The sequence below is a fragment of the Macaca nemestrina genome, chromosome 3 (assembly GCF_043159975.1).
Source record: "Macaca nemestrina isolate mMacNem1 chromosome 3, mMacNem.hap1, whole genome shotgun sequence".
NCBI lineage: Eukaryota > Metazoa > Chordata > Mammalia > Primates > Cercopithecidae > Macaca > Macaca nemestrina.
In genome coordinates, this window is record NC_092127.1 from 30,444,382 (window position 1) to 30,459,013 (window position 14,632).

The following is a 14,632-nucleotide window of genomic DNA, read 5'->3' on the forward strand; positions in this document are numbered from 1 at the left end:
TGTCTTTCTGTTTTGGCAGTGGGAGGGAGAGTATTAAAATGCCCCCTACTTTAAAAAAAAAAAAATTTAGGCTGGGCGCAGGGGCTCACACATGTAATCCCAGCACTCTGGGAGGCTGAAGCGGGTGAATTGTTTGAGCTTAGGAGTTCAAGACTACCATGGGCAACATGGTAAAACCTCATCTCTACAAAAAATTAGTCATTGTGGTGCACACCTGTAGTCCCAGCTACTCGTGAGGAGAATCACTTGAGCCTGGGAGGTCAAGGCTGCAGTGACCCGTGACTGCGCCACCACACTCTAGCCTGGGCGACTGAGTGAGACCCTGTCTCAAAAAATTAAAATAAATAAATAAATAAATAAATGATAATAAAAACAAACTATAGTGATAATTGGACGATAGTTAAGCAGTTTTCTTCTTAATGTCCTTACTTAAAAATTAAAAGTTGCCAAACTTAGAAATGGATTAGAGAAAGATGATTTTAAACAATAATTTGAATTATTCAGATTATATATAACTAGATAGTAAGTTTTACAGAAGTTTTTTAAAAACTCTTTGATTTACTTGTATTTTTTCAATATTCTTAAATATTGCCAAAACACTTCCAACATTTTCTGGTACACAAGAAGCAATTTTGAGTGGTATTTTTTTCACCTCTAAAAACTATGAGTAATTTTAGACAACTGTAAGTTATTTCAGTCCATTAAAGAGTCACACCTACAAAAGATCTTTCAGCAAGATTTTGGCTTTCCTTAGTATAATATTAGTGGGCCTAACTTTTAAAATATACTAGTTACATGGTCATCCCTTTGTTATGAAATGGTGCTACTTACTAGTAAAAATGTATCCTATTGGAATGAAGCTAGAAAAGCTAAAAAGAAAAAAAGATAGCTGTGCTTCATTAATGAGAGATACATGGTCAGAAAAGGAAAAACACTTAACTTGTAATAAAAAGACTGATTCATCAACCAAAGTCCGTAACTGCTGTAAATATAGCTCAGTCATCATTTCTGGATATTGGGCACTGGACATTCTATGCCCCAGTCTCTTTCTTCAAAAGGCACTTAAATGGTATACTTCTAAAGTCGTTAAATTATTTGATATATATCTCCTTTGGGCCATATTTTAAGTTTAAATAACATAAAAAGCAACATATGTTAAATTCATTTTTAAAAATGAGTAATTTCATAGATTGGGTGGGAAAGACCTATGTTTGGCTCTACGTCTAACATTTACTACCTGAGTGACCATGAATATTGAACATGTTACTTAACCTCTTTGGCCTGTGCATGCTTATCTACTGACAGGGAAATACAGAACTGTGGGCTAGTTTCATTGACAAAACATATGAGTAAACATCTAGCAGACTGGTGTATCATAAACCTTCAGTAAGTGTCAATTCTATCCTCTCTAAAATATTCTAAAAGGTCAGCTGCATTCAAGCCTCGGCCAACCCATTAATTAATGTTGTACAGTTGTCTGGGACTAAGATCCTTGTGCTGATATCCCTGTATAGACCTGTTAAAGCAGGAAGATCTATAATGCCACTCCTAGAAATACTAAATAACGCTAATTTTGCAAGTTTGATCCAAAGATATCAACATGATGTAACCACGGTATTGCTGAGACCTATATATTATCTGTTGTGTAAAGGACATACACGGTGGCATAAAGTTACTATCTGCTTTCAAAGACCTATTGAGTCTTCAGAAATTTAATGTTTAAGAAATACATTTTTATTTTTAAAAAATATAGTGTCTGGAAATATCAAAATATGCAAGTTTTCAAAATGGTTCAACAGTCTTTCTAAAAGAAAGCGACAGTGATTATAAATGGACGCATTAACTAATGGACTTTACTACCAGAAATAGAATTGTGCCTGCTCTTTTGTTGTAATCAAATACATTCCAGACAGGAAAAACTTCCAAATAAACTTGCCTGGAAAATAAATAAATATAGAAGACCATCTCAATATAGAAAATATTTTAAACGACACAAAAATTTCTAAAATATTTTCTTGAAAAAAAAAAAGTCAGCCTACCAATATAGCCATGAGTTTAAGATAACAACATTCAATATTCCTTTTTATAAATAAATGAATAAACAAACAAAGCCCAAAACACACACTAATTTCTCCCTCTCCTTAGCAGCTCTAAAAAGGCATGGAGAGCATTTTACTATTCATATTTTAGTTATACTTTGAAATTATCAGTTACTACCATTTTGATACTTAAAAACCAAAGATAATACTAGAATATTTAATTGTAAATATCAGATCATCATTGTTAGAATTGCTAACAGCTGGCCAGATAGTTCATGTTCATGGAAGATTACATTACCTCTGTGTGTCATAAAGTAGCATTTCACATTATTAATAAAGGAAGGCATTCACTCATTAATTCTACAACTGACCCCCAAGACTTTAAATGGGATAGGACAAGAAACAAGACATCAGGGATGAAAGAGCCCATACAGCCAAGACAATACTAAGCAAAAAGAACAAAGCTGGAGGCATCATGCTACCCGATTTCCAACTATACTACAAGTCTACAGTAAGCAAAACAGCATGGTACTGTTACAAAACCAGACACACAGACCAACAAAACGGAATAGAGAACTCAGAAATAAGACTGCACATCTACAACCATCTGATCTTCAACAAACCTGACATAAACAAGCAATGAGGAAAACATTCCCTATTTAATAAATGGTGCTGGGAGAACTAGCTAGCCACATGTAGAAAACTGAAATTGCTCCTTTCTTACACCTTTTACAAAAATTAACTCAAGATAGATGAAAGACTTAAATGTTGGTATGATATGGCTCTGCATCCCCAACCAAATCTCATTTTATAGTTCCCATAATTCCCAAGTGGTGTGAGAGGGACTTGGTGGGAGGTGATTAAATCATGGGGCGGGTCTTTCCTGTGCTGTTCTCATGACAGTGAATGGGTCTCATGAGATTTGATGGTTTTAAAAATGGGAGTTTCTCTGCACAAGCCCTCTCTTTGCCTGCTGCCATCCACATAAGATGTAACTTGCTCCTCCCTGCCTTCCACTATGATTGTGAGGCTTCCCTAGCCACATGGAACTGTGAGTCCAATTAAATATCTTTCTTTTGTAAATTGCCCAGTGTCAGGTATGTCTTTATCAGCAGTGTGAAACTGACTAACACAAATGTAAAACCCAAAACTATTAACAATCCTAGAAGAAAATCTAGACAATGACATTCAGGACATAGGCACGAGCAAAGACTTCACACACACACACACACACACACACACACACTCGTACATACAAACACCAAAAGCATTGCAACAAAAGCAAAAACTGACAAATGGGATCTAATTAAACTAAAATGCCTCTGCACAGCAAAAGAAACTATCATCAGAGTGAACAGACAACCTACAGAATGGGAGGAAATTTTTACAATCTATCCACCTGACAAAGGTCTAATATCCAGAGTCTACAAGAAACAAAAAACATTTACAAGAAAAAACCAGACAACTCTATTAAAAAGTGGGCAAAGGACACGAACAGACACTTCTCAAAAGACACTCATGCAGCCAACAAAAATGAAAAAAACTCAAACATCACTGATCATTAGAGATATTCAAATCAAAACCACAAGATACCATCTCACACCAATCAGGATGGCTGTTATTAAAAAGTCAAGAAACAACAGATGCTGGCGAAGTTGCAAAGAAAAAGAAACACTTTTACATTGTTGGTGGGAGTATAAATTAGTTCAATAATTGTAGAAGACAGTGTGGCGATTCCTCAAAGACCTAGAGGCAGAAATACCATTTGACCCAGCAATCCCATTACCGGGTATATATACCCAAAGGAATAGAAATCATCTTATTATAAAGATACACACACACATGTTCATTGCAGCACTACTCACAACAGCAAAAACATGGAATCAACCCAAATACCCATCAATGATAGACTGGATAAAGAAAATGTGATACATACACACCATGGAATACTCTGCAGCCATAAAAAGGAACAAGATCATGTCCTTTGCAGAGACATGGATGGAGCTGGAAGCCATTATCCTCAGCAAACTCACAAAGGAACAGAAAACCAAATACTGCATTTTCTCACTTTTAAGTGGCAGCACAGGGAGGGGAACAACAGACACTGTGGCCTGGGGGCCATAGCGGGGGAGAACATCAGTATACATAAAGCTAATACATGGGCTTAATACCGAGGTGATGGGTTGATACGTGTGGCAAACCACCATGTTACACATTTACCTATGTAACAAACCTGTATATCCTGCACATGTATCCTGGAACTTTAAATAAAATTAAACTAAAAGAAGAAATCAGAGATGAACTTCAGAAATCATGTTTGGTCAGTTCAACAGTGTGCTAGACATAAACAAAATATACTGACCATCTAGGAAATGCTTACTAAAAGACTGTCTTAGAGCAAATGTATGAAAAACCTGTTTTCTGGATGGTTTATGTTTTATAGGAAGTAAGTATTTTTTCCAAGACAGAAAGCAAACTTAAAATCTGTTCGACCAAAATTTAAAAGTATGCATCACTAAACTCAGTGAACTTTTAAGATTAAAACAAAACTAACAATATATTAATAATCCAATCAACTACTACAAAACATGGTATTTACAATAAAAGTAAAAACACAGTATGGAAGAAAATGAGACTACTGAAAAAAATACCCAGAAACAATGCATGAACCTATGGTGACCCCTTATCACACAGAATATTCATCTGGCCATTTCAGTTTTCACCAAGCGAGACCCACCATTTCAGATTTGAGGAGTTGAGACAACATTTCCAGTACCTTTCCAAAGGCAGCTCTATTCCCTCAGACAATTATTTTCCTTTATAGTAGCTGATTACTGAAAGAATTCTGAATGTCAGAGCACAGTCATGAGTTGCCAATCACACTTTGTGATAACAAGGGAAACTGGCCACTTACGTCTTAATATAAGAACAAGGAGATAGAAAAAGAATGAAGGCAGCACAAAGGCACCAGTAAAACAAACAAACACACACTATATATTCAAAATAGAGCAAAAGAGAGAGAAGAATTCTAGAAATAAAGTAAGGGGAGCTCTGAGAAGAAAGAAGTTTTAAAAACGGTCACACATCATGACGACAGAATGACGGGGAATACATTCCGAGAAAGGCGTCACTGGGCAATTTTGTTTGTCTTTGTACAAACATCATGGGAGTGTACTTACACAAACCTAGATGATGTTGCCTACTACACACCTAGCTAGGCTCTATGGGATAGCCTATTCCTCCTAGGTGACAAACCTGTACAGCAGGTCACTGTACTGAATCCTGTATGCAACTGCAATACAATGGTAAGTATTTCCATACGTAAAATACCTAAACACAGAAAAGCTACAGTAAAAATACTGTACTATAATCTAGGACCACTGTTGTGTATGTGGTCCTTCATTGACAAAAACATCATTATGCAGCATATGACTATTTAAAGAGTCATGCTGGTGGGACACGGTGGCTCATGCCTGTGATCCCAGCACTTTGGGAGGCCAAGGTGGGCAGATCACCTGGGGTCAGGAGTTCGAGACCAGCCTGGCCAACATGGTGAAACCCTGTCTCTACTAAAAATTAGACAGGCATAGTGGCACACGCCTGTAGTTCCAGCTACTTGGGACGCAGAGGTGGGAAAATCACTTGAACCCAGAAGGTGGGGGTTGCAGTGAGTGGAGATTGTGCCACCGTACTCCCGCCTGGGTGACAGAGCGAGACTCCGTCTCAAAGGCGGGGGGGGAAGTCATGCTGTATTAGGTACAGATTTTGGACTTGTCAGCTTCCACAATAGCATATGCCAATTCCTTAACGTCTCCTTCCCTTAACACTCCACTGGTTCTGTTTATTTGCAGAACTCTATTAAACTATGCAAATAAAATCTGAAGAACCAGTGAATCAAAGCTATAAGAGACTAGTTTACAAAGTATGGTCTCAGGACCCCGAGGATCCCCAAGGCTCTTAAGGAGTTCATAAAGTCAAACTATGTTTTCATTCTGACACTAAAATGTTGCTTGCTTTTTTCACTGTGCTGATGTGCAAAAGCAAAAATGGGTAAAACCTGACTGATGTCTTAGCATATATCAGGACACTGGTATCACTACTAATGTGTAACTACTGTCATTACCAATATGGTCCTCGTATTCTTTACCACCACTCACAGTCGCAAAAAAAGAAAATGCAGTATTACTTGAAAGTGTCCTGGATAAAGCAGTAATAATTAATTGCATTAAATCTCCACCCATTAGTATACATCCTTTTAATATTCTGTATGATGAAGTGAGAAGTCTGCATAAAGCACTTTTGTTACAATGTACAATGGTTGTCTCAAGGAAAAGATGTGCAATTATTTGAGTCGTGAGTGAACTGGCCCCTTTTTTCACAGAAAAACATTTTCATTTGAAAGAACAAATAATAAAAAAAAAAACTATGGTTATTCGGACTTGGGTATCTGGCAGGTGTTTTCTAAAAATGAACAAAATGAGCCTGTCATTTGAAGAAAAACAGCTGATAGTACTTTGCTAATGATAAAATTTGAAGTTTCAACTAAAAGAATTTTGAAAAACATATCTAACACAGTTTGATAGCTTCTTAATAATTAACGCACTTTCTTTATTGAGATCTGTGGTGGTATTAACAAATGTGACTTTTCTTTATATTGTATAATGTGCCAAAATTCAGAAGACTGTTTAACCTAGTGACCAATGCATGATGTTACAAAAGTATGCATAAGTAAAAAGATCTTTTCATGTGCAAGTAAGACCAATGGGTTTTAATAAAAGAGAATAAGGCAAGTTACACTAACATGGTTTTAAATTCTTCATTGCTATTGATCTTTAAGAAACCACTACTGGTCAAATTTTGGTGCAGTCTTTCAAAGAACATCCACAATTATTTTTGAAAGCTGTTAAAATACTCTTCCCTCTTCCAACTACCTATGCATGTGAGGTCAGATTTTCTTCATATACTTTACATACTTCAACCAGAGCAGCGTATCACAACAGATTGAATACAGATATGAGAATCCAACTGTCTATTAGACCAATATTAAACGTATTTGCTAAAGTATAAAACACTATCATTCTCCTTAAAAATTTTTGCTTTATAAAATATTTCCCCTTAGAAACCCTCATGTTAATGTGTAATGGGTTTATTACTATTTTTAAATTAATCAATGGATACATATTCAAAATTCTGTTTCATTTCTGATGTGGTAAATAGTAATAGAGATAAACAAAAACTCATTAGAGCCAAAAAATTTTTTTAGAAGTTTAAAGGAGTCCAGAGGTTAAACTGTTTGAAAACTGCTGCAACAAGAAAACAATCAGCCTCTCTTAGCTGATGTGAAAGAATGCAGAGTTATCAACTGTCCTTAGATTTCCTGTTTACACCCACTTCAGAGCAGAACCCTCTGACTGACAACTTAATCTGCTTGCAGAATAGCTGGCTGCTTTTTTAGTCTAACCAAAGTTAATACTAAAAGACAGGCAAAAGTTTATACTAAAGAGTAATTTTTAAACTGAGCTGTTAAGTGCTCCTCAAAAATGCCCATTGTAAAGGACATCAAGAATATCAATGATGACCAAGTATTCTCCACATCCCAGTTGGTTAGGGATATGCTTATTTCATAAATTAACAAAGGGCAAAATGATCCTTTTCTAAAAACTTTCCTGAGTGTTCCAAAAGTCCTGATGATTCAAACAATTTTTAAAGGTTCAGTTCAAATTTTTGTATAAAGAAATACAGGGCCAGGCGCCTATAATCCCAATACTTTGGGAGGCCAAGGCAGGCAGATCTCTCGAGCTCAGGAGCTCAACCCAGCCTGGTCAACATGGCGAAACGCTGTCTCTACCAAAAAAAAAAAAAAAAAAAGACATAAATGAGCCGAGTGTGCTCGCTCACGCCTGTAGTATTCTCAGCTATTAGGAAGGCTGAGGTGGGAGGATCTTTTAAGCTTGAAAAGCGGAGGATGCAGTGAGCCAAGATCATGCCACTGCACTCCAGCTTGGGTGACAGAGCAAGAGACCTTGTCTCCAAAAAAAAAAAAAAAAAAGAAGTGTGCTAATAATCGGTGAAAGGGAAATGTCACGACTTGTTTTGAGGTTTTAACTTTATTTTCTAACACCCTCAAATGCCTTCTGTACTGTATCGAAACCATAGATGACAGGTTACCATTGCTATTCTCATAGACATCTGAGTAAAAATCAAAACAGCCTGAGTATTTTCTTTTTCATCCTCAAATATTTCCCTTTGTAATTACTCCACTATTTATCTAAATCAGCAATTCATATTACAGGTTTGGTCCACTCTACTGCCATACTATTTCTCTCCTAGGTCAGCTATTCCAAATGTCATGTTACATCCAACTACCACCTGTCTTCCACTTAATTATTATTATTTTTACTTTTCCATAGGTTATTGGGGTACAGGTGGTATCTGGTTACATGAGTAAGTTCTTTAGCGGTGATTTGTGAGACCCTGGTGCACCCACCTCTAGAGCAGTATACACTGCACCATATATGTTGTCTTCTGTCTTCCACTTGAAAGGAAGATTTAAGGGGATGGGGGAGGATATCTGATCATTTACTGAGTCCAAAAGAAATTGCTATAACACAATTATTTAGTAATGTTTTAAAAATAGATTCTACAATTACTTTTTCCAGAAAATCTTTAAAGGTATTTTTTAGCCTATGTGTAATTTGATTTTACTTTTTTGCCTTGATATTTTCCAATATGAGTAATTTTAATTTTCACAAAGGATGCTAGGCAGTACATCTGTGAAATGGATATGCTCAGTCAGTCCAAAGTTCACTACTAATATACTTAACCCTACTGAGCTGTATCATAAAAATGTTAAGATGGTAACATTAATGGTATTTGGGTTTCTTTAACCAAAAAAGAAAAACAATTAACTTACGTATTTTAAATAGGTGAATTGTATGGCACGTGAATTATATCTCAAAGAAGCTGTTATTGGACAAAAGAAGCGGAGGTTTGTCCCTGATCAGTTAAAAAAAAAAAAGTGTACTATTAAAATAGTATTGATAATACTGACTAAATGACTAAATTTTTCAGAGAAAATAAGGGGGAAATTTTATATAGATAAATACGTATAGCATTATTATTTTTTAATTATCTTAATACAAATAATTAAAATATTTTGTTTCACAAGTGATTTAAAACCTAACATCTATATATTCCATAAAATGCTAGAGTTTTGTCCAGAGGTCAATAATATCTTCCAGCTAACAGAGTGGCATTTCAGGCTAATAATGTTTTAACACTGCATTCAAAACCAAAAGATAGTATTTCCAATCACCTGATATTTCAAACAGTGAAAACAGACAACTTACAACAGATAACTGAAAAAAGATCAATTCAGCACTGGCAGGAAATAGGTCTGAATATCAAAGTAGATTTTTCCCAAAAAAAAAAAAAAAAAAACAGAGACTTAAAATCAGCATGTAGCTCTGCAAAATCTCATGACAAAAAAAAAAAAAAAAAAAAATCACATGGTAAGAAATGAAACAGTCGAAGATGAAAAGCATCTTCACTGTTGCAATTAAAAGCTAAATTTTAGCCAAGTATATTTAAAACATGTACAAGCACAGACAGCCACCAGTATTCACAAGGAGAGGCAAGACAAAGTGACAGTGATCTTTTTGACAAATAAATCGCTTGAAATATTGCATGACTTGCTACACAACACCCTTATTACTTTCAATTTCCAAGTGCAACCAAAAGATGGGTCCAATTATGACATCAATACAAGCTTTCTTTCAAAATGGAATGAAAGAACAGTAAATCCCAGTGGACACCGGAGTTCTGTAGCAGAGATGATGTAATATATAAAAATAGACATCCTTCAACAGAAGCTGAAACTTGGGTAAACAGCACACTGCATACCATTCTCAACTGCCTTGCACGAATTTACAATGCATGCTGTTAATAGCATGAGAAATCATTTTATTTTCTAAACTATTTCCTGATTTACATTTCAATTTCTGTACATATGCTATAGTGCAATTTCCCAATCCATATAAATTAAATCAACATAAATACCTGATTAAAACTGCAAGAAAGAGAATTAGTGCCCCCAAAGCAAGGAGGTTGAGAGCACTATAGCAGCTTTAACATGCTGCATTTGGCCAGAAATTGCAGCACACAGCACAGTATTGTTACATCCACCTATTGTTCAGAGACTTTTCCACAGGGAGCTTTCTGTAGGATGTTAAAATGCAACATAATCTAGGGTACAGAGGAACTAGTAAATCTGCTGATAATGGGCGTGAAAAGCAAAGGATACTTTTGACACCACTCTCCAAAGACTCTTCTGATGAAAACATAAAGCATCAGGCATCCAAACAATAAATTTTAGTAAAATTTGTGGGGTTTGTTTTTTTTTTTTTTTTTTGAGACGGAGTCTCGCTGTGTCGCCCAGGCTGGAGTGCAATGGCCGGATCTCAGCTCACTGCAAGCTCTGCCTCCCGGGTTTTTACGCCATTCTCCTGCCTCAGCCTCCCGAGTAGCCAGGACTACAGGCGCCCGCCACCTCGCCCGGCTAGTTTTTTGTATTTTTTTTTAGTAGAGACGGGGTTTCACCGTGTTAGCCAGGATGGTCTCGAACTCCTGACCTCGTGATCCGCCCGTCTCGGCCTCCCAAAGTGCTGGGATTACAGGCTTGAGCCACCGCGCCCGGCCAGGGGGTTTTTATTTGTATGTATATCACTCTCTAACACTCTCTCCACATCCTCTTTTCCATTCTTTATTACCTAATTCAGTTTTCACATTTCTATTTAGCTTTCCTGGATTAAAGAGTAATCTGCTTGAAACTAATCTACCTCAAACTCTCACTCACGTATTTATATTCCTACACAGTATGGTCATTAAACACTATTGGAATAGAAAGTACTGCCCACAAAGCAAATCATCAGAAATTAATAAATTAGAGCTAAAGTTTTATTTTGAAACATAAATTATTTCTACTTTCTTCCCCCCGAATACCACCTAAATCCCTCACCTTTCATTCTTACTCCAGTTGCCATATTCTAGCCACCACTTCCATTTCCATTACTTAACCAGGTCCTGTGGTCCCACCTGACCATCCCTATCCCCAAAATCTATTACATCTCGGAGCCAGAGTAGTTTATTTAAATGTAAATCTCAGTATGTCACACCTCTGCTTCAGTCTCTTTGTTCTTCCTTACAGTCATGAAAAAGTTCAACTTTCAACATGGCTTTCAAAAACCCTATGACCACTCAACCTCTAAGTCTTTGAGCAAATAAGATTCTTTCTGTACAAAACATCTTTCTTTGAGCCAAGACATTGAGGTGGTTCATGAAATCATCCCTGACTCCTGTAGGGGCCCTGGGTGTGTACCATTTATTTATCTGTGTTCCCTGTGAGACTATAAGGGCAAAGGGAGCGCAGATTCTCCTGTGTTGCAGACTTTTATATCTCTAGAGCCTGGGACAGACCTGAAGCATGGTGGGCACTCAATGAATATGTGTTAAATGACCAAAAATACATAAATGAAAATATTGAGCTTTTCTCTCTATGATACAAGAAATAAAATACACAAATTTCCTGAAACTCTATCCCATTATAATTCACAGAGACACTGATAATAATATTGAAGACAAGTCTTCAGGTCCAATTAAGCAAACAAATGCTTGATAAATTTATGTTTTAAAAGGACAAAAAATGTTAAGAGAACTAACAAATTTCCTCTGTATTTGCATAATTTCATATATATGTACATATACAGATTTTTAAATATCATCATATAAATTATAGCTAGGTGTGATATCATATAAACTGAAGGTAAAATCTGAAGTCCTTAAATATTCTAGGAAATTTACTAGCTATACAAGTCATTGATACATTACCCAAAACATATCCTCTTATTTTAAGTAGCAAATACTGAGTCACGCCTAATAAATAATAAATGACAAGGCAAATACATGACACGAGTAAAAATATTGCCTACTTATTTAAGAACATAACTCAAGTCAAAAAGCCTAAATGTCAAATAAATGTACACGATCACGGAAACTAAATGCTGTAATGTTTTCATTTGTTTCAATAGCTAAATGATTTTTGTAACAAACCAAAACTACCAAGGAGTCTTTAACTGAAGGAGAAATCAACTTAACTCTATCTCAAAAGAAATAGTGACTTCAGAGATATTTAAGATATATTCTAGGAATGGTTATATCTTATACACCCATTGTAAGAAACAGAATTTGTCTTATATTATTATACATATTATATATTAATATGTATAATATATATTTAAATACTAGTTTTAAATAATATATATTTAAAACTAATAACCTTAGTTTTAAAATGAGACTGATTTTCATAAGCCTCATATATGAATCAATCTTATTACCTTGCTGCCACACTTTAAAAATATTGTATTATCACTGACTACAACAAAAATTATTTCCATAAAGTTTAATATTATATGGCATTCAACTTACATTATATTAATTTAATCTTATGTAGTATTTTCCATTACTTTTGCACATTCTCTCTAAGAACATTAAGCCTCATCTACTGGAAAATTCAGTGTACCTTTATGAAACAGTACTCTGGAGTGTATATTCACATTGTAGAAAAGGACTACTAATAAAATGTGTGGGAGATACCCTTTTACACAACCAATGAGTTTTCATCATTTTAAAATTTTTGCATTGACTGAAACTTTATAAATATGTTTTATTTACACTGTGTTCAAATTCTCCTGATTCAGATTTGTATAAAGTGGAGCCGTATTTTTGGGTAAGCAGGAGTGGGAGTGTGAGGTCAACCAGAACTTTAAAGCATGGAGAGCATTTTAATATTGCCACCAGCCTAGGAAGGATGGAAATTATGCAATGTCAGTTGGGACACATAACCTTTACAGTTGGACAAGTTTTCTTCAATCTTTAGTCTAATATTTCTCTGTACAGTTTTCCTCTTTCCAAACTGGAAAAATGGAAGAGCTGCGTTTTTTCCTTATTAAAATCAGGGGAGGGATAGAAGATGATGGAAGAGGAATGTGCCAGCTTCCCACGTCGCTCCAATAAGGTAAAAGTTAAAATGGTCCTTCCTCTCCTCTCCATTTTTAATATGGAATTCAGATTTTCCTACCCACACAAACTTCTAGAATAAATTACTGATCAATACAGAGAAAGCTTGAAACCATGGGTAAAACAAACATAGCTTTTCTTCTCCTGCCCTATTCTGAACCCAGAGACAAGGTAAACTTTACCATCCAAAGTCCCCAGATAGTCTCTTTAGTGATGGACCCCAAATCTTCCAGCCTCTGCCAGGAACCTTATTACCTGCCTCTATAACTACTCACTCTAAGACTGAAAATTCATGCTAAATCTTATTTTTTAGCAATTTTAAATACAGCCTCAATCTCTACTCATCAAAATGTAAGAAAATGCTAATGAAAGCCATCTCCAATCTTCCTTTCTCACTGCATTTTAAAATGCTATTCTCTCTGCAAACTTCATACACTTGCCTTGAAAAATGTCCTGAAAACACACTACATGGACTATGAGTATTCATGTTTCTGAAGAAAATAATTATAATCCATTTTAAACTATTGCGACACATCTAATTTTAAAAAGTGTACATTAAAGTATACATCATAACTCAGTGCATATTTTAAATTCAATTCCAAGTTCTAAGTAGGAATTAGACTGGTAATCTATGCTAAAAAAAGAGGAAGATCAATTACATATTGATTTACCTTTTTAAAATTATGTTATATGTAAGTGTACTATTTTCAGAGAGAAGCTCAAAACACTGATGTACATAAAACTGTGTACAATTTAAAAATTATTTTAACTTAAAATTTTTAAATTATATAAAAATGTTTTAGATTTATCACATCATTTAAAAATTAGTAGTGCTTCCAAAAACCAATACAGCAATCATGACACCTGTGGCATTCTAATACGTACTCTCTTGTATAGAACATAAAGGAACTGTCTTACTTTAATTTGAAAACTTATACATAAAATTCATACTTTTAGGCAAAGTTACTCTAACAGCCAAAGATATACAGATGATAGATTTCCCCAAAGTGAATAAATTATTCATGATCTTTTCCCTGTACAATGATAAAACACAAGCATAAAATGCTACTAGTTACTTAACCAATTAGTTTTCAGGAATAAATCAGTTTTTCTTCCTTGACTCAAAATTCCCTGATAACCCCAAATGTAATCTAGATCTTCAAAGAACTCACACTGAAAAACATAGATTTTAGTACTTAGTACAGTACTTAGTCATGTACTTTAGTACTTAGTATAGTACTTAGTCATGTACTGGCATGAAAGAAGTGACCAAGGAGATTATTACAGACCTCAATTAAAATGTAGAATGAAATAAAAGCAAGAAACCTTGTTAAAAATAAAGTGCAAATAAGAAAATACAAAGAGATTTTAAACTTTGTTTCCTTTCTAACTAAGCTTTTTAAAAAAAATCTGACTGAAATTTTACCAGTGGCCTCCCAAAATGTTCTCCCATTGGGATTCCTGAACTTTAAAGTTTTCATCTATAGTATTTAAAATGTAAATTTCTAATGAATTTCCCA

At 35.1% G+C, this 14,632-nt stretch overlaps 1 protein-coding gene across 12 annotated transcripts in view; it reads right to left on the reverse strand.

Annotated features, from left to right (window-relative positions):
• Positions 1-14,632, reverse strand: part of LOC105488645 (Rap guanine nucleotide exchange factor 2) — a 259,652-nt gene that overhangs the window by 100,210 nt on the left and 144,810 nt on the right. The gene's annotated exons all lie outside the window — the stretch shown is intronic.